We start from the raw sequence: 18,525 nt of genomic DNA, 5'->3' as shown, positions 1-18,525 counted from the left end.
CCCCCTCGCAGCCCTGCAGAATGTTTAGAGTGAGTCATCCCTTTGAAGTGTAAATGCGCCTTGAGAGGGATGTTAAATATTTCAAGTAATTGGTATGAACACGAAATCTCTCATTAATGTCTAGCAGACTGCTGCAAGAGGCAGATAAGACAATGAATACAAGCTTGTGCGTAGGGAGAGGGAGTGCCGCCATGTGAGAAGGAATGTCCTCCGCCCAGAAATGCACCTCCCTCCCCCCAACCCCACCTGCTTATGTCTGCTGGGGGGAAATACTAGTAAAGTGGGAAATTAAAGCACCTGTGGACCTTCCTGCCACAAAAGCACCATCTGATGCTCCCACGCCTTGCAGGGCCCAGGCAAGAGGCCCAGGCTGTGCTTCGACCTGCTTCCAGGGCAGTTCCTTTTGAAATGCTCTCCTCTGCGCCCATCTCATTGGTTTTGAAATGTATGTCCATTTTGAAATGTATTTGACTGGCTTAAAATGAAATGACAACAGTAATTAGGGTCCCTTTCATAGTAAATTAAGGGAAAGTAAAAACTGAAAGTACAGGCATCTGTGCCTGCAGCAAATCATTTTGGGCTAAATGGTCTTTTAAGAACAGCTTGTAATGACACGGTGTGCAATCCGGACCCGAGACAAAGGAGAAGGGGTTTAGGAAGGGACTGGGCCAAGACCCTGGCTTGGAGCACATTGCTGACATGTGGTGCAGTTCTCCTCATTCCTGTTTTGCCAACACCCCCACCCCCTGGCAGAGTGAATGCCAAAGCATCTCAGCTGCTCTTTCCTGGTGGTGCCAACTCAATGCCTTGGCACGAACCCTGTACGCTGCAGTACCCTGCTCTTTGCTGCCAACTGGGCCCTCTCCTTTCCATCGATGCTGGGGATCCCACCCTCTTTTTGGATCAGGCTGAGCCCAGCCCGTGGAGCCTCTGGTGAAAGCGCATTCGAAATCCAACAGCCGGTTGCAAATTCCAAAAGTAGCTTTATTAGGCAAAGTCCACAGTACGCTTAAGCAGGCCAAGATCTTCCTAAGCAAAGATCTTGATAATAACAAAGTACAGGGGGAACAAGAGGGGTAGTTATAGGGTGCACCAGGTAGGGGCGGGGGGCAGAAGACTTTTCGGCGGGAGAGCAGAAAGGTGGCGAAAACAAGTCGGATCTCAGGCGGCCAGATGGCCAGGGATCTTATCAAGCGGTTGGCACTTTGTTGAGACTTTGGGCTGTCTCCACAAGGACACTTACAGTACGATGGATACATTCGGACGGAGTCCTCTCCCGCTGGGAAAGGAAGGGAGTGGAGTTCTCAAAGGACAGGTGTATTGCTTTACGGCCTTGGCCAGATGCGGCCGGGGGAAGCATAGAGGTGTGAGAATATGCAGGGACGGATGGAGTCGGGGTTCATGACAATAGTGCCAACAGAGTCCCTTGCTTTGAGGGGGGGAGGGCAAACCCTGACATCGCAACTCTCCTTTTCGCATGGTCCGCCGGCCGGGAGAAGGCTTGAGAGAGCCTCGGGTGGGGGGTGGCCCGGGCAGCCTTCTGCCAGAGAGCCACGGGTGGGGAGAAGGTGGGGAGAAGGTGGTGGGGAGAAGGGGAGAGCCACGGGTGGGGAGAAGGCTCCAGAGAGCCTTCTCCCAGGCCATCTAGCACCCATTTCATTTGCATGTGAAATGGGCTTTAAATCTAGTCACAACATAATACTTAAACTTTCGTCCTTCTCAGTGCAACCACCCCATTTCTTTCAGATAAAAAGTGCCCGTAGTAATTCTCCATGAGGGTTATCCAGGGGAGGCCCCTTTTGATGTTACTGAATCCATGGCCCCGACCAAAAACTCCATCTTGCAGGCCCTGTTGAAGTGACAGATAGTCCTTTCAGATGTATTGATTTTAAATAATCCATTACAATAATATGTCTAAGTGGCTGCCATAATCATAGTGTTTTGGCACAAAGACACAGAAGAAAACTGATGGATACAGTAAAGCCATTGAGCTACTCTGCTGTCCAGCTTAGAAAATCCTTACTGATTAGCTTTCAAAAGCGAATAAAAGATTTGGTTCATTACAAAAAGACCTCAGAGAGCAGGTACTTGGTGTTTGAATCTTGACCATTGAAGCTCTTAAACATTATGAGATGTTGCTTTCAACTTGTCTTACACAAGAGAGAACCTTCTTGAAAATAGGAACGGTGTGTTCTGCAGACTGAGCTTCATCACACTATTCATCAAGCTCTCTGTGTTTTTGGCTTTGGTCACTTTTCATTTGATTTTAATCCTTTTTCAAGTCAGCATTAAAAAAATAATAATGCCACCAGAAATTATTATGCTGGCTGCTAGTGGAGATACTGTGCTTTAGAAGATAGGAGAACCTATGAAAGTAGACAAATACCAGAACAAGAATCCTGCACATAAAGACAGAATTTACCCCTGAAACATCCTAGGAAATCAAGATTATACAACAGCATCCTAAACGCATAAGTATTCACTCTTAAGGTGCCAATGGTCTCAAACTTTGTACTTCAGAGTAGTTCAGCAGTGGAATAGACTGCCTGAGGATGTGGTGAGCTCCCCCTCACTGGCAGTCTTCAAGCAAAGGATGGATACACACTTTTCTTGGATGCTTTAGGATGCTTTGGGCTGATCCTGTGTTGAGCAGGGGGTTGGATTAGATGGCCTGTGTGGCCCCTTCCAGCTCTATGATTCTATGATTTTACTTAAGTATCCGGATTCTCCCAGGGCAGTCCAGGCATGCCTTGGTATATGTGCCTGGTAAATGTGAAATTTCAAGGATTGTTCTTAAAAACCAAATATTGTTTTGACATGCACATGTATACCAGTGGGTGCTAGTTCAAAGAAAACTGGGTGCAACATGGTGCAGCAGTTTGAGAACACAGCTTAGTTCCCGGTCATGTGCTGAGGAGAACAGAAGTGAACTGAGAAGGCGGGAACCCTATAAGCAAGTGTGGATGAGCCAAGGCTTCCTACTTTGGTCTGACATAGACCTGTAAAACCCCTTCACTTCACTTAGCAGCAGGGGCCCATCTATGCACAATTTTTGTGGTGGCCAGTTTGGTGTAGTGGTTAAGAGTGCAAACTTCTAATCTGGTGAGCCGGGTCCGATTCTGCACTCCCCCACATGTTGCCAGCTGGGTGACCTTGGGCTCACCACAGGTGCTGATAAAGCTGTTCTGGCCGGGCAGTGAAATCAGGGCTCTTTCAGCCTCACCCACCTCACAGGGTGTCTGTGGTGCGGAGAGGAAAGGGAAGCTGCTTTAAGCTGCTTTAAGACTCCTTTGGGTAGAGAAAAGCGGCATATAAGAACCAGCTCTTCTTCTTCTTCAGTAATATCAAGGCTCTCTCAGCCTCCCCTCCTTCGCAGGGTGTCTGTTGTGGGGAGAGCAAAGGGAAGGCGACTGGAAGCTGTTTAGAGCCTCCTTCAGGTAGAGAAAAGCGGCATATAAGAACCAGAATCATAGAGTTGGAAGGGGCCATACAGGCCATCTAGTCCAACCCCCTGCTCAACGCAGGATCAGCCCAAACCAACTCTTCTTCTTCTTCTTCTTCTTCTTCTTCTTCTTCAGTAATCTCAGGGCTCTCTCAGCCTCCCCTCCCTAACAGGGTGTCTGTTGTGGGGAGAGGAAAGGGAAGGCGACTGTAAGCCGCTCTGAGACTCCTTCGGGGAGAGAAAAGTGGCATCTAAGAACCAACTCTTCTTCTTCTTCTTATATTTATTTATTGTAAAATCCCCTGTTTGTGGAGGTCAGACACGCTCCCGTCACCCTATCATTCCATGAAATGAGAAAATCAGACCCTTTTTTGGAGGCATTCTCCAAGTTGAATACTGAACTGTATTAAGACAGAACAATCCAGAATTTGTGGCAGAGGATGCACTTTAGTGAGTCGCTGCGCATGTAAGTTCCGCCCCGACTGCTAATGGTGTGAGTCTTGAAGGTGCTTCTGGACTCTGCTCACACCGCTGCCTGTCCTGCTCTGTGCCTGAGCACCAAGAGGGCCAGATGTTCCCATTCTGCCACTGCAGTGAGACTCCTTGTGCGAGCCACCCTCCCTCGGCCTCACCGCCTTCCCTTGGTGGTTCTAAGGAGGTCAGGCTACAACTGACTCAAAAACACACACATTCCTCAGTGGTTGTCGATTTGGAAGGTCTCCTGGAATTCCAGAAGACAGAGATCAGTTCCCCCAGAAGAGGTCGCTCCTTTGCAGGGTGGATTTTGTGGTGCTGGACCCTTCTGAGGGCCCTCCCCTCCCCTCCCCTCCCCAAAACCTTTTTCCTCCTTGCTCCACTCCCAACCCAGAGTTGGCCTCCCTGGAGGGCTTGGCCAGCACTTGCAGAGGTCCACATTGCATGCCTTTGAGCTAAGGTCCCTCCCTCCAGCATAGCTCTTTCCTGCATGCTTTCCAGGGCAGCGTCTGTGGCCAGGTAGAAAAGCACCTTGTTAACTATCAGTAGACTTTCTCCCCCCCTAACAGGAAATTGCTGCAATGTGGGTGGTGGGATTTGCCCCTCCCTGTAGCCTTTGCTCCTTCCCCAAGTGTTCTGGGTGTGGCCCTTTGCCAGCGGAGACCCATTGGGCAGTTCCACCTCCTGCACCTCCTCCTGCCCACTGGCAGCTTTCAGCACAGCTGGCTGATGATCCATCGCCCTCTAGTGGTGCGTGAGAGAAATGGGGCGTGTCTGAGGTTTGGCAGGTTACATCGCTGTCCTTTCATCCTATTATCTATGTCTGACTGGCTCTCAGTGGAATTAACTTCTTTCAATTCTTCATGAATTCAGCCTGCGACTGGTTTATGATAATAGACTTTTAAAAGCTCATTCAACAGGAATTCTGGCAGAATTGAGATCATTGAGAAATTTGGTCATTAATCAGTCACTAATACTGCTTTGATCTGATCTTCCTCCAGAGAATATTGGCAAAAGATGGTCATTGAAATTTATTGCCTAATGTCTAGCAGAAATGAATTGGTTATTGATGGAGATTTCCACTGTAAGTTGATATTTTAAAAGGTCAAACAGAACAGTGGACTAATTACATTTAAATGAATTGGTAGAGGAGGGTGAGGTGTCTGGAACTGAAAGTAGACCTGGAGCACGAAACAGCTGGGAGACAGTTTGGAGTCATGGCTAAGAGCAGCAGCTGCTAATTTGGAGAGCCAGGTGTTGAGCCCCTGTTCCTCACAGACAACCAGCAGGATGACCTTGGGCTAATTGCAGTCCTGTCAGAGCTCTCCCAGCCCAAACTACTTCACGGGGTGCCTGTTGTGGGGAGGGGAGGGGAGGGGAAGGCTTACAATTGTAAGCCATTTTGAAACTCCTTTGGAGTAGTGAAAAGCAGGATACAAAAACCAGCTCTTCTTCTAAAACTCAGAGGGTTAGCAAAAAACACAGAACCCTTTCATTGCTTGCACTTTCTACCTTTGCCTGTTATTTTATTTATTTCAAAATTTGTTTGTTTGTTTATTGAACTTTTATACCGCCATTCCCTTAGGCCAGTGGTCCCCAGCCGTTTTTATCACCAGGGACCGGTCAACATTTGACAATTTTACTGAGGCCCGGGTAGGGGGGTTAGTCTTTTGCCGAGGGACGTCGCTGCCGCCTGAGCCCCTGATCCGCTTGCTTTCCTGCTGGCGCCCCTGACTTCCTGCCAACCACTGGGAGGTGCTGCCAGCTGCAGCTGCGCAGTACCACACCGAGGGGGAGCCCCAGCCATGGCGGATGCTGGAGAGCACCAAAGGTGAGCCGTCGGCAGAGTGGCAGGGCAGCCCCCGAGGCAGCAGCCGGGGAAGAGGATGAGGAGGAGCCGCGGCCCGGTACCAACTGATCCACGGACTGGGACTGGTCCCAGGACCGGGAGTTGGGGACCATTGCCTTAGGCTCACAGCGGTTTACAAGATAAAAATTACAATAGACCCCTTAGTTAAAACCATTAAAACCAATCAACACACTCAACATAATCAACGTTAGGCAACAGGCGAGCACTAACTAACCCCCCAACCCCCCCAAACCGCCCCACATTAGCCAAGGGACATCAGGTTGCTAATATGAGAGTGAGGCAATCAGATCACTCAGATGAACCCAGGGAGCCCAGATCTAATATCGGGACCGCCCGCCCTGGCCTCAACCATATGCCTGGCAGAAGAGCTCCGTCTTGCAGGACCTGCAGAAAGCTGTTGTTTGACAGGGCCCTTAGCTCTTCCGGGAGCTCATTCCATCAGGTTGGGGCCAGGGCCGAAAAAACCCTGACCTGGGTCAAGGCCAGGCGAACATCCCGAGGGCCCGGAACCATCAGTAGGTTTGCACTCACAGAGCTAAGGGCCCTGCGGCGGGCATAGACAGCCAAGTGGTCCCATAGGTAGGACCCAGGCCACGTGTAGCCTTAAAGGTTAAAACCAAAACCTTGAACTTGATCCAGAATCCAATTGGCAACCAGTGCAGATGTTGGCGTACCGGCTGAATGTGGGCCCTCCAAGGTGTTCTAGTGAGGACCCTAGCAGCTGCATTCGGGTCGAATTGCAACTTCCAGGTCAAAGACAAGGGCAGGCCCGCGTAGAACGAGTTACGGTAGTCTAGTCTGGAGAAAGCTAGGGAGTTCCAGAAGAACATCTACTTCTGCTTCATTGACTATGCTAAAGCCTTTGATTGTGTGGAGCACGACAAATTGTGGAAAGTTCTTAAAGAGATGGGAATACCAGAGCATCTTATTTGTATCTTGAGAAACCTATATGCAGGTCAAGAGGAGTCACAAACTGGGATCAAGATTGCAGGGAGAAATATCAAGAACCTCAGATATGCAGATGATACCACTCTAATGGCAAAAAGTGAAGAGAAACTAAAGAACCTTTTGATGCGGGTGAAGGAGGAGAGTGCAAAAGTTGGCTTGGAACTCAACATCAAGAAAACGAAGATCATGGCATCCGGCCCTCTCAATTCCTGGCAAGTAAATGGGGAAGAAATTGAGATAGTGACAGATTTTATTTTCTTGGGCTCCAAGATCAAAGAAATTAAAAGACGCTTGCTCCTGGGGAGGAAATCTATGGCAAATCTAGACAGCATCCTAAAAAGCAGAGACATCACCCTGCCAACAAAAGTGCGTCTAGTCAAGGCTATGGTATTCCCAGTTGCAATGTATGGCTGCGAAAGTTGGACCATAAGGAAGGCTGAACGTCAAAGAATTGAGGCTTTTGAACTCTGGTGCTGGAGAAGACACTTGCGAGTCCCTTGGACTGCAAGGCGAACAAACCGGTCAGTCCTAGAGGAGATCAGCCCTGACTGCTCCTTAGAAGGCCAGATCCTGAAGATGAAACTCAAATACTTTGGCCACCTCATGAGAAGGAAGGACTCCCTGGAGAAGAGCCTAATGCTGGGAGCAATTCAGGGTAAAAGAAGAAGGGGACGACAGAGAATGAGGTGGCTGGATAGAGTCACTGAAGCCGTAGGTGCAAACTTAAATGGACTCCGGGGAATGGTAGAGGACAGGAAGGCCTGGAGGGTCATTGTCCATGGGGTCGCAATGGGTCAGACACGACTTCGCACCTAACAACAACAACAGCAAGTCTGGAGGTGACCGTTGCATGGATCACTGTGGCTAAGTGATCTGAGGAAGGGTGCTAGTAGTCTGGCTTGGCGAAGATGGAAAAACGCCGTCCGGGCTACTTTCTTTATTTGAGCCTCCATGGAAAGGGAAGCATCAAAGGTCACTCCCAAATCCCTGGCAACTGGTGCAGGTGTTAATTGCACCCCATCCAGGCATGGGAGGCGCGCTTCCTGGTCCTGCCCTCTTCTGCCCAGCCACAGGACCTCCGTCTTGGAGGGGTTGAGTTTCAGGCGACTCTGCCTGAGCCATCCAGCCACCGCTTCCAAACAGTATTCAGGGGGCAAATGTATTCAGGGGGATTCCGGCCAGCCGTCCATTAGGAAGTAGAGCTGGGTGTCATCCGCATATTGGTGACATCCCAGCCCATAGCCTAGGACCAGCTGGGCTAGAGGGCGCATATAGATGTTGAAAAGTGTGAGGGAGAGAATTGCCCCCTGCAGAACCCCACATGGGATCTCACAGGGTTCCAATAACTCATCCCCCACTGCAACCCTCTGCGTCTGGTTCCGGAGAAAGGAGACCAGACATTGTAGTGCAGTCCCTCTTATTCTGGTTCCGGCGAGGTGGTGTGCCAATATCTCGTGGTCAACCACATCAAATGCGGCTGACAGATCTAAGAGCACGAGGATGGCAGAACCACCTCGGTCTAGCTTGCGCCGGATACCATCCGTCCAAACGGTCTCCACCCTGTGGCCAGGTCGGAAGCCAGACTGGTATGGGTCAAGGGCCGAAGTTTCCTCCAGAAATGCTAGAAGCTGGTCCGCCGCAGCCCGCTCTCTCACCTTTTCCGGAAGCCCAAGATGCGAGACTGGGCGGTAACTGGCGGGGTCCCGCGGGTCTAGCGATGTTTTCTTCAGCAGAGGATGCACCACGGCTTCCTTAAGTCCCTCGGGGAACTCTCCAGTTGCTAAGGAGAGGTTGATAATCTCCCTCAAGGGACCTCATACTCGTTGGTCACCTGATTTCAGCAACCAAGGCGGGCAGGGATCTAAGGGGCAAGTGGTTGCTCTGACTGAAGTTAGTAGTCTGTCCCCTTCGGTTAATGAGAGCCGCCACCTGAAGCCATCAAACACCAACTCCTGGGACGGCCACGGAGCCTCCAGTTCTCTCACTGTATCACTGTGGCAGGTAGATCGCGGCGGAGCGACAGAACTTTGTCCGTGAAATAGCTCGATAAGGCCGCACAGCTCTCATCCAATTTCCTTACCATTTGGCGCCCTTCCTCAAGGGCTGAAAGGGACCAAATTACTCTAAATAATTGTGTGCTCGGGGACATGATTTCCGCAGCGTAGAAGTCTCGTTTCGCCGCTTTCTCCGCATTCTCATACGCCTTCATAAGCGTGCGATGAGAGGTTCTTGTAGCTTTGTCGCGAGTCTTCCTCCACACTCGCTCAAGCCGTCTCACTTTCCTCTTCCTCTCCCGAAGTTCCTGGGAGTACCACGTAGCCTGTTTGAGGCGAAGGCAGAGAGGGAGCCTAGGAGCAATCTCGTCGATAGCGGCCATAAGGCGGGACTGCCAGTCCTCCACCAAAGCCAAAATGTTTTGATCTTGCTGGTAGGTGCTTACAGCCCATGCAAGCCCCACCAAGATGAAAATGTGGTTTAGAAGAGATCGTCAGAACACTGCTGATTCTGCCATTATTTCGTGAGTAGGGGCAAAGCCCGTTGTCTCCAAGAATACAACGGGCGCTAGAGCTTGGCAGTGGGAAGAGGAAGGGGAGGAGTTGTCCAGTCTGTAAGGGCATGGGGTTGAATGTGTGTGTTGTGTGGGAGGTTGTGGTGGCAAATGAGGGCATGGGTGTGGAGATATGGGTGTCAAGAACCTGTGGTGTGGAATGTTCGTTGAGTGTGGGAGAGGACTGACCTTTGGGAATTGTGGCATAGTGGTTACAGATGAGCTTTCCAGAGCCATGTCTTCAGGTATGTGAAGGTTAAAATCAGACTGGAGATTCTTCTTAGGGGGAGATTACATGGCAACCAATTCCCCCCAGTTCTGCGTCATTTCCCTTCTTGACACCGAAATTCCCCTCTGCCCTAATCACAGTACACAGTACACAGTAGTAGTCACAGTACACAGGTGTCCACCCTGTTCCTTCTTTTCCATTTTTTCACTGTTGATAAAATGTTATGTGCCCACATGCTTCTTTCATGGTTGCTCCTTGTTGTTGTTATGTGCGAAGTCGTGTCCGACCCATCGCGACCCCATGGACAATGATCCTCCAGGCCTTCCTGTCCTCTACCATTCCCCGGAGTCCATTTAAGTTTGCACCTACTGCTTCAGTGACTCCATCCATCCACCTCATTCTCTGTCGTCCCCTTCTTCTTTTGCCCTCGATCTCTCCCAGCATTAGGCTCTTCTCCAGGGAGTCCTTCCTTCTCATGAGGTGGCCAAAATATTTGAGTTTCATCTTCAGGATCTGGCCTTCTAAAGAGCAGTCAGGGCTGATCTCCTCTAGGACTGACTGGTTTGTTCGCCTTGCAGTCCAAGGGACTCGCAAGAGTCTTCTCCAGCACCAGAGTTCAAAAGCCTCAATTCTTTGACGCTCGGCCTTCCTTATGGTCCAACTTTCGCAGCCATACATTGCAACTGGGAAGACCATAGCCTTGACTAAACGCACTTTTGTTGGCAGGGTGATGTCTCTGCTTTTTAGGATGCTGTCTAGATTTGCCATAGCTTTCCTCCCCAGGAGCAAGCGTCTTTTAATTTCTTTGCTGCAGTCCCCATCTGCAGTGATCTTGGAGCCCAGGAAAATAAAATCTGTCACTATCTCCATTTCTTCCCCTTCTATTTGCCAGGAATTGAGAGGGCCGGATGCCATGATCTTTGTTTTCTTGATGTTGAGTTTCAAGCCAACTTTGGCACTCTCCTCCTTCACCCGCATCAACAGGCTCTTTAGTTCCTCTTCACTTTCTGCCATTAGAGTGGTATCATCTGCATATCTGAGGTTGTTGATATTTCTCCCTGCAATCTTGATCCCAATTTGTGACTCCTCTAATCCCGCATTTCTCATGATGTGCTCTGCATACAAGTTAAATAGGCAAGGCGACAGTATACAGCCTTGCCGAACTCCTTTCTCAATTTTGAACCAGTCAGTGATTCCATGTTCAGTTCTCACTGTTGCTTCTTGACCTGCATATAAATTTCTCAAAAGACAAATAAGATGCTCTGGTATTCCCATCTCTTTAAGAACTTGCCACAATTTGTTGTGCTCCACACAATCAAAGGCTTTAGCATAGTCAATGAAGCAGAAGTAGACGTTCTTCTGGTACTCCCTAGCTTTCTCCATGATCCAGCGTATGTTGGCAATTTGATCTCTAGTTCCTCTGCCTCTTCGAAATCCTGCCTGTACTTCTGGAAGTTCTCGGTCCACATATTGCTGGAGCCTAGCTTGTAGGATTTTGAGCATAACTTTGCTAGCATGAGAAATTAGTGCGATGGTGCGGTAGTTTGAACATTCTTTGGCATTGCCCTTCTTTGGGATTGGAATGTAAACTGACCTTTTCCAATCCTGTGGCCATTGTTGAGTTTTCCAAATTTGCTGGCATATTGAGTGTAGCACTTTTACTGCATCATCCTTTAAGATTTTGAATAGTTCAACTGGAATGCTGTCACTACCACTAGCTTTATTGTTGCTCAGACTTCCTAAGGCCCATTTGACTTCACATTCCAGGATGTCTGGCTCCAGGTCAGTAACTACCCCATTGTGGTCATCAGGGATGTTAAGCTCGCTCTTGTATAGTTCTTCTGTATAATTTTGCCACCTTTGTTTGATCTCTTCTGCTTCTGTGAGGTCCCTACCATTTTGGTCCCTTATCATACCCATCTTTGCATGAAACGTTCTCTTCATATCTCCAATTTTCTTGAAAAGATCTCTGGTCCTCCCCATTCTATTGTTTTCTTCTATTTGTTTGCACTGTTCATTTAAGAAGGCATTCTTATCTCTTCTAGCTTTTCTCTGGAATTCTGCATTCAATTGGGTGTATCTTTCTCTTTCTCCCTTGCCTTTCACTTCCCTTCTCTCCTTAGCTATTTGTAAAGCTTCCTCAGACAGCCATTTTGATTTCTTGCATTTCTTTTTCTTTGGGATGGTTTTAGTTGCTACCTCTTGTACAATGTTGCGAACCTCCGTCCATAGTTCTTCAGGCACTCTGTCTATCAGATCTAATTCCTTAAATCTATTTGTCACCTCCACTGTGTATTCGTCAGGGATATGATTTAGTTCATACCTGAGTGGCCTAGTGCTTTTCCCTACTTTCTTCAATTTAAGCCTAAATTTTGCAACAAGAAGCTCATGATCTGAACCACAATCAGCTCCTGGTCTTGTTTTTATTGACTGGATAGAACTTTTCCATCTTTGGCTGCAGAGCACATAGTCAATCTGATTTCTGTGTTGACCGTCTGGTGATGTCCATGTGTAGAGTCGTCTCTTGGGTTGCTGGAAAAGAGTGTTTGCTATGACCATTGTATTCTCTTGACAAAATTCTACCAGCCTGTGCCCTGCTTCATTTTGTACTCCAAGGCCAAACTTGCCTGTTATCCCGGTTATCTTTTGGCTTCCTACTTTAGCATTCCAATCCCCCATGATGATAAGCACATCATTTTTGGGCGTTGCTTCTAGAAGGTGTTGTAGGGCTTCATAGAACTGATCAACTTCATCCTCTTCAGCAGCAGTGGTTGGGGCGTAGACCTGGATCACTGTGATGTTGAATGGTTTGCCTTGGATTCGAACTGAGATCATTCTGTCATTTTGGGGATTGTATCCCAAGACTGCTTTTCCTACTCTCTTATTGATTATGAAGGCTACTCCATTTCTTCTGCGAGATTCTTGTCCACAGTAGTATACCTGATGGTCATCTGAATTAAATTCACCCATTCCTGTCCATTTTAGTTCACTGATTCCTAAAATGTCGATGTTCAGTCTTCTCATTTCTTGTTTAACCACGTCCAGCTTGCCTTGATTCATGGATCTGACGTTCCAGGTTGCTCCTTAGAAGAACAGATTTTTGTACCCTATTTCTTACTACCCAAAGGATTCTCAAAGCGGTTTGCAAACACTTTTCCCATTTGTCTCTCCACAATATGTGAGTTATGTGGGGCTGTGAGAGGTCTGAGAGAACTGGGAATGGGCCGCAGTGACCCAGCAGGCCTCAGGTGTCTCAAAGCATTTTCCAATCGTCTTCCCTTTCCCTCCCCATAGCAGACTCCTGATGAGGGAGGTGGGGTAGAAAGCCTCACAGGGAAGCTGGAAACCTTAAGAGGAAGACTCTCTCTGCACAGCTGTCTTGACCTTAGTAAGGTTTTTTTTATACTGGTTGAGGCCAGGGCAGCTCTCCCACTAATCAGAGGATCCCCTCCAATATTGAGATCTCTAACATCGAGATCATTGTTAGATCTATTGCTTTGGTACCACCCTCTTCTGAATATTATTCTCCCCACCAGGCTGAACTTGGGGGGAAGTCGGGTAACTAAGATCAGAATTGTGACCACCGCCGCTTATATGTTATATATGAAACTTGTTGTTGATGTTAATTGGGGTTTTTATGGGGATTTTATTGTGTTTTAACTGTTTATGTTGTAAACCGCCCTGAGACCTATTTGGAGAAGAGCTGTCTAAAAATTAAATGATGATGATGATGGTGATGGTGATGGTGATGATGATGATGATGATGATGATGATGATGATGATGATGATGATGATAATAATTTGCCAGGCCAAGGTTGGAAAAAGTCAAGTCAGTTCCCATGACTCTCCAGCCATTTACTTGTTCACTATTTACAGTTTCAGACTGTAAATATTTATTCAGATCTTCCTGCACTTTCCAGACTCACAGGACTGATGCTGGTCTGCCTGTCTGTGCCCCAGAATACAAACAGTTGCTGGTAAGGGCTGGCCATAGCCCATAGCCCAGGAGGGACGCACCTGCACCACTCCCTACCAAGTGCAGGCAAAAATGGCTCCTTGAAGGCTGGACTCTGAGGCATTGTACGATTTTGAAGTCCCACCTCCAGGAATATTTCCAACCCAGGGGTAGCCAACCTCCAAGTGGGGCCTGAAGAGCTCCTGGAATTACAGCTCACCTGCAGAGTATAAAGATCAGCTCCCCAGGCAGAAAGGGCTACTTTGGATAGGGTTGCGATAGAGAAGAAACATTTAAGGCTTCCCACACAGGTAGTTGTTGAATTGAAAGACTTGAGGCCTACTGCACAGGGTTGTTGTGCAGATAAATTTGAACTCAGGTCTTCCTCTCTCCACCCCACATTGAAACAGAAAAGTGTTCTGCATGTGGTTAGGGAAGCTCAGAAGGGGAGGGGGGAGCCAAGTGCAGCAGGAGGCACTTTCTTTTCTTGAAGGGGGCGGGGGGGAGGAGAGGTTTGGAGACAGCAGAAGAGGGAGAAAAAAGAGGCAAATCTGTACCGAGAGAGGTTAGGGCTTCTAGAGCCTCTGCTGAGACAAGTTAGGGCTTCCCCTTTAAGGCAAGCTTGCAGCCTGAGAACGAGGAACTGAAGCTTGGCCAATCAGGGCTTCTCTACCACAGAGCTCAGCAGCTAGCATGGAACATGCAGAGCTCTACATGCTTTCTCATGCTTTTTCACACCGATTTTTCAAATATTGAGGGTTATATCCACTCTAGGATATTGCAGGGAATAGGTAGGGTACTCCGGATTAATCATGTTTGTTGCAAAGGGAAAAATTAAATGGGACAAAATCAAAATAGAAATCAGTGGAGATGGCAGGGACTAAATTGAACTGGTGTCATGAATTCCAATTCATGCCTCCTTTTCCTCCTACATTTCTCCCAGGGTGGTAAATCCTTGAATTGTTCATCCTCCTTTGCATACCAAAGCTGCCCTCAGCGGGGTGCTCTTATCTCTTCCGGCTAGAATGACCTTGCTTGTCTCGCTGGAGTCCCAACAGGGTGTTAGTTTAGATCAAACACTGGGCCATCTGGTCAGCCTATTTTTGCAATTGTGCCTTCCCAACATTTCTTGTATTTATCCCCCCTCCCATCCCTGGTTCCCCCTATAAGTACACCCCAATGTTTAATGTAACTTTGTCTCTACCAAGACATTTGCTCAATGAGACCATTGCCTTCCCTTTCCTCTCTCCACAACAGACACCTTGTGAGGGAGGGGAGACTGAGAGAGCCCTGATACTACTGAAGAAGAAGAGTTGGTTCTTATATGCCGCTTTTCTCTACCCAAAGGAGCCTCAAAATGGCTGACCATTGCCTTCCCTTTCCTCTCTCCATAACAGACACCCTGTGAGGGAGGGGAGGCTGAGAGAGCCCAGATATTACTGCTTGGTCAAGGGGACTATTTGGCGGTGGGCTAAAGAAAAGATGGAGCCAATATTTGATGGATAAAATCCAAGCACGTGATTCAATAGTGTGTAGACCCAGCTCGGCACATAAAGTCAAATAGGATACCAAATTCGGTAAGCCTAAAATTCTGCAGTAGAAGGCCGCTGACATACAGTCAGCTTCTTTATTCAGAGACGGGATCCATACAGGAATCCCAAAGAGCAGGCGAGCCCTTCCTCTATTAGGATTAACTGTTCCTCCTGCTTGTTTCCCATACTCTCTGCATTGGTGTAGAGATATCGTAATCCATCCTTTGTGTCCCCCATGGTTTTGGTTTTTGAACTTCCTTGCAAGTTAGTAGTTCCCTGCTTATGTGCCATTCCCTGTAGATTTGCAGTCTTCTCATCTTGAATTCTTTTATTATTGTTGTTGTTGTTGTTGTTATTCAATGTATTTACCGCCACTCCCTTGTGGCTCGTGGAAGGTCACAGTGTCTTAAAACCCAGTTAAAACCCTATGAAAAGGCATAAGAATACCCCCAACATGGTGGAAAAGGAAAAACCCCACTCCCACCCCCACTACTAGAGGGGTGGAGAAGGAGGTCCCGACGATGTCCGCTTCAAAACCCTGGGGGGGCAGTGGATATACCTCGCCGACCCCAGCCTCAACCATAAACCTGGCGGAAGAGCTCTGTTTTGCAGGCCCTGCGGAACGCTGAAAGATCCCGCAGGGCCCGCAGCTCTCCCAGGAGCTCATTCCACCAGGTCGGGGCCAGGACCGAATAGGCCCTGGCCCTGGTTGAGGCTGGGCACGCTTCCCTGGGGCCGAGAAAGACCAGTAAAATTTCACCCACAGAGTGTAAGGCTCTGCAGAGGACATAGGGCAGTAGGAGGTCCCTCAAGTATGTGGGTCCCTACCCGCGTAAGGCCCTAAAGGTTAAAAACAGAACCTTAAACTGGATCCGGACAGCAATTGGCAACCAATGCAGCTGCCTCAGCACAGGCTGGATATGGGCCCTCCAAGGTGTGCCAGTGAGGACCCTGGCAACTGCATTTTGCACAAGCTGAAGTCTCTGGATCGAGGACAAGGCTAGGCCCGCATAGAGCAAGTTACAGAAATCTATTCTGGAGGTGACCGTTGCATGGATCACCGTGACCAAGTGTTCAGGGGACAGGTAGGGCGCTAGTAGTCTGGCCTAGCAAAGGTGGAAAAACGCCTGGCCAGCTACTCTCTTGACCTGCGTCTCCATAGTCAGGGAGGCATCAATAGTCACACCCAGATTCCTGGCCTGGGACGCGATAGTAACTTGCGCCCCTGCCAGAGTGGATGGTCGAGCTTCCTGACCCTGTCCCCTACAGTAGCGATCCCCAACCTGTGGGCCGCGGACCACACGTGGTCCTTCGACTAATTGGAGGTGGGCCCCGAAGGACGCCTTCTCCCGCCCCCCGGCCCCTTACTTCATCCCCCCCAGCCCTTTACAACACACTTCATTGTTGTGGCGTATCTGTATCTTATCAATCAGAGAGCGCTAGGGCAGTGGTTGAGAGTAAACTACCCCCCCCCACCGGGCCTCAGTAAAAGGTGTTGAGTGGTCCCCGGCGTTGAGTGGTCCCCGGTGATAAAAAGGTTGGGGACCACTGCCCTACAGGACCTTCGTCTTGGAGGGGTTGAGTTTCAGGTGACTCTGCTTGAACCATTCTGTCACTGCTTCCAAACATCTGGCGAATGGTTCCGGGGGAGAGTCCGGGTGGCCGTTCATGAGGAGATAGAGCTAGGTGTCATCAGCGTACTGATGACAACCCAACCCAAAGCTCCATACCAGCTGGGCCAGAGGGAGCATGAAGATGTTAAACAATGTGGGGGAGAGGACCACACCCTGAGGGACTCCACAAGGGAGTCTGTAGGAGCGCAAGAACTCATCCCCCACTGCAACCCTCTGGGTCCGGTTCTGGAGAAAGAAGCAGCACGAGGCTGTGTCCTGTATCCCCGTGCCAGCGAGGCGGTGGACCAACAGTTCGTAATCCACAATGTCAAAAGCAGGTTTCAGGTTCAGAAGAACTAGCACTGCTGCCCCGCCCCTATCCAGTTGTGCTTTGGAGGAGCTGGGAGAAGGAGAGCATTATCTGAGGAACTGACTCAGGAGCTGACTGTTAGCTCCGCCATCTGCTGAGTGGGCCTTTGTGCTATAAAAGGCTCTTGCTTGCCAGACCAATACAAACAAAACCCAATAGACTCTTGGGGTCTGGATTAAACCATAATATTCTGTGAGGAGCCAAGAGCAAGAGCTAAAGGACTCTTGGCTGTTGGCTTTTCGCCTGAGGATCAAGCCGAAGGTTTCAGTGAAGTGTGGGACTCTTTGTAGAGCGGTTCAGATGGATCAGAGTGGCATGAAGACTGAAGAAGGTTGCGTAGTGACATGCACCATCTGCGGAATGTTGGTCTTTTGACCTCAGGGGGACCATTTTTACAAATGCAGCAAGTGCAAATTAATGGCTCTGCTGGAGGAGCAGTGTGGTGGTCAGACAGGACAGTGCTGCGCTACCAGGCTAGGGTACGTCATGAGGCGGCGGGGGACAGGTGTCATCACGAAGGAGAGGACAGGTGATGGAACAGGGAGTCTGAGTGGTAGGGAGGCTTCTAGGGGCTGGGGCACAGGCCAAGTGGCTGCTGGGGGTGGGGCAGCTGCCCTCCAGTCCTCCGGGGACTGGCACACAGGCCACAATGCCAGGGCAGGCCCAGGGGTTTCCCTCCAGGCTGGAGGAGGCCAGGGCCCTCCTGGGAGAAGAGGTAAGGAGGGAGGGGAGAGGACTTTGTGTGTGTGTGTGTGTGTGTGTGTTTGTGTGTGTGTCTGGGGGGAGGGACCAGGGAGTAGGTCAGGGAAGGAAGAGGGAATGAGTGAGGGGCGAAGGAAGGGAAGAAACTGAAAACTGGGAATTCACAGACGTTGCTTAACACTGCAGCGAAATGTCAGTATTTTGGGGCCTTTTAAAAAGTGGTGGGGTGTACCCTGACACCACCGACAACGACAGCACCCCTCCTGGTCTCTCTGCAATTTGCAATTATTACTTTTAATAACAAGCCATTATAAGGTAACTTATGTAAAGCATCTTTAACCGCTCCTGGCAGAGCGGAAGAAATAAAACAGTAAGGGCCCCGAGGGCAGGCCCTGTCCGGGATGAGGAAGGGTGCCGATAGGCCCCTTCCCCTGGACTGACAAGCAGAGGGCCCAATCGGGAGGTGCAAAGCGTCTTGTCAGTCCAGCCCCAAACTGCCAATCAGCACCCACGCACAGCGCGGATGCTGATTGACTGTTTTCCCGGACTACAACAAATTGGGAGGCACAAAGCGCCTCCCAACCTGCCCCACCCCCCACCAGAGCTTACCTTTGGTCCACGGTGGCCATTGCTCTGCTGGATGCCGAGAGCGAAGGTATGCTCTCTGGCCCCTGCCCTCTACCCGACAACAGCTCCCCAGACGCCGGGGAGGCCACTGGCCGGCTCGCTGAGCCGCCCAGGGCCTTCCCCGGGGCCTGGGGAGCGTTTTGAAGATTGGGAGCGGGAGGAGAAAAGCTCCCCAAGCCTCGGGGAAGGCGATCTGTGGCTCCGCGAGCCGCGGA

General features: G+C 49.6%; 1 protein-coding gene across 1 annotated transcript in view; it reads left to right on the top strand.

Annotated features, from left to right (window-relative positions):
• GABBR2 (gamma-aminobutyric acid type B receptor subunit 2) overlaps positions 1 to 18,525 on the top strand; it is a 489,886-nt gene that overhangs the window by 437,967 nt on the left and 33,394 nt on the right. The gene's annotated exons all lie outside the window — the stretch shown is intronic.

Source organism: Paroedura picta, chromosome 14 (assembly GCF_049243985.1).
Source record: "Paroedura picta isolate Pp20150507F chromosome 14, Ppicta_v3.0, whole genome shotgun sequence".
NCBI lineage: Eukaryota > Metazoa > Chordata > Lepidosauria > Squamata > Gekkonidae > Paroedura > Paroedura picta.
Note: the sequence above shows the minus strand (reverse complement) of the source record. Positions and strands in the feature narration are given on the sequence as shown.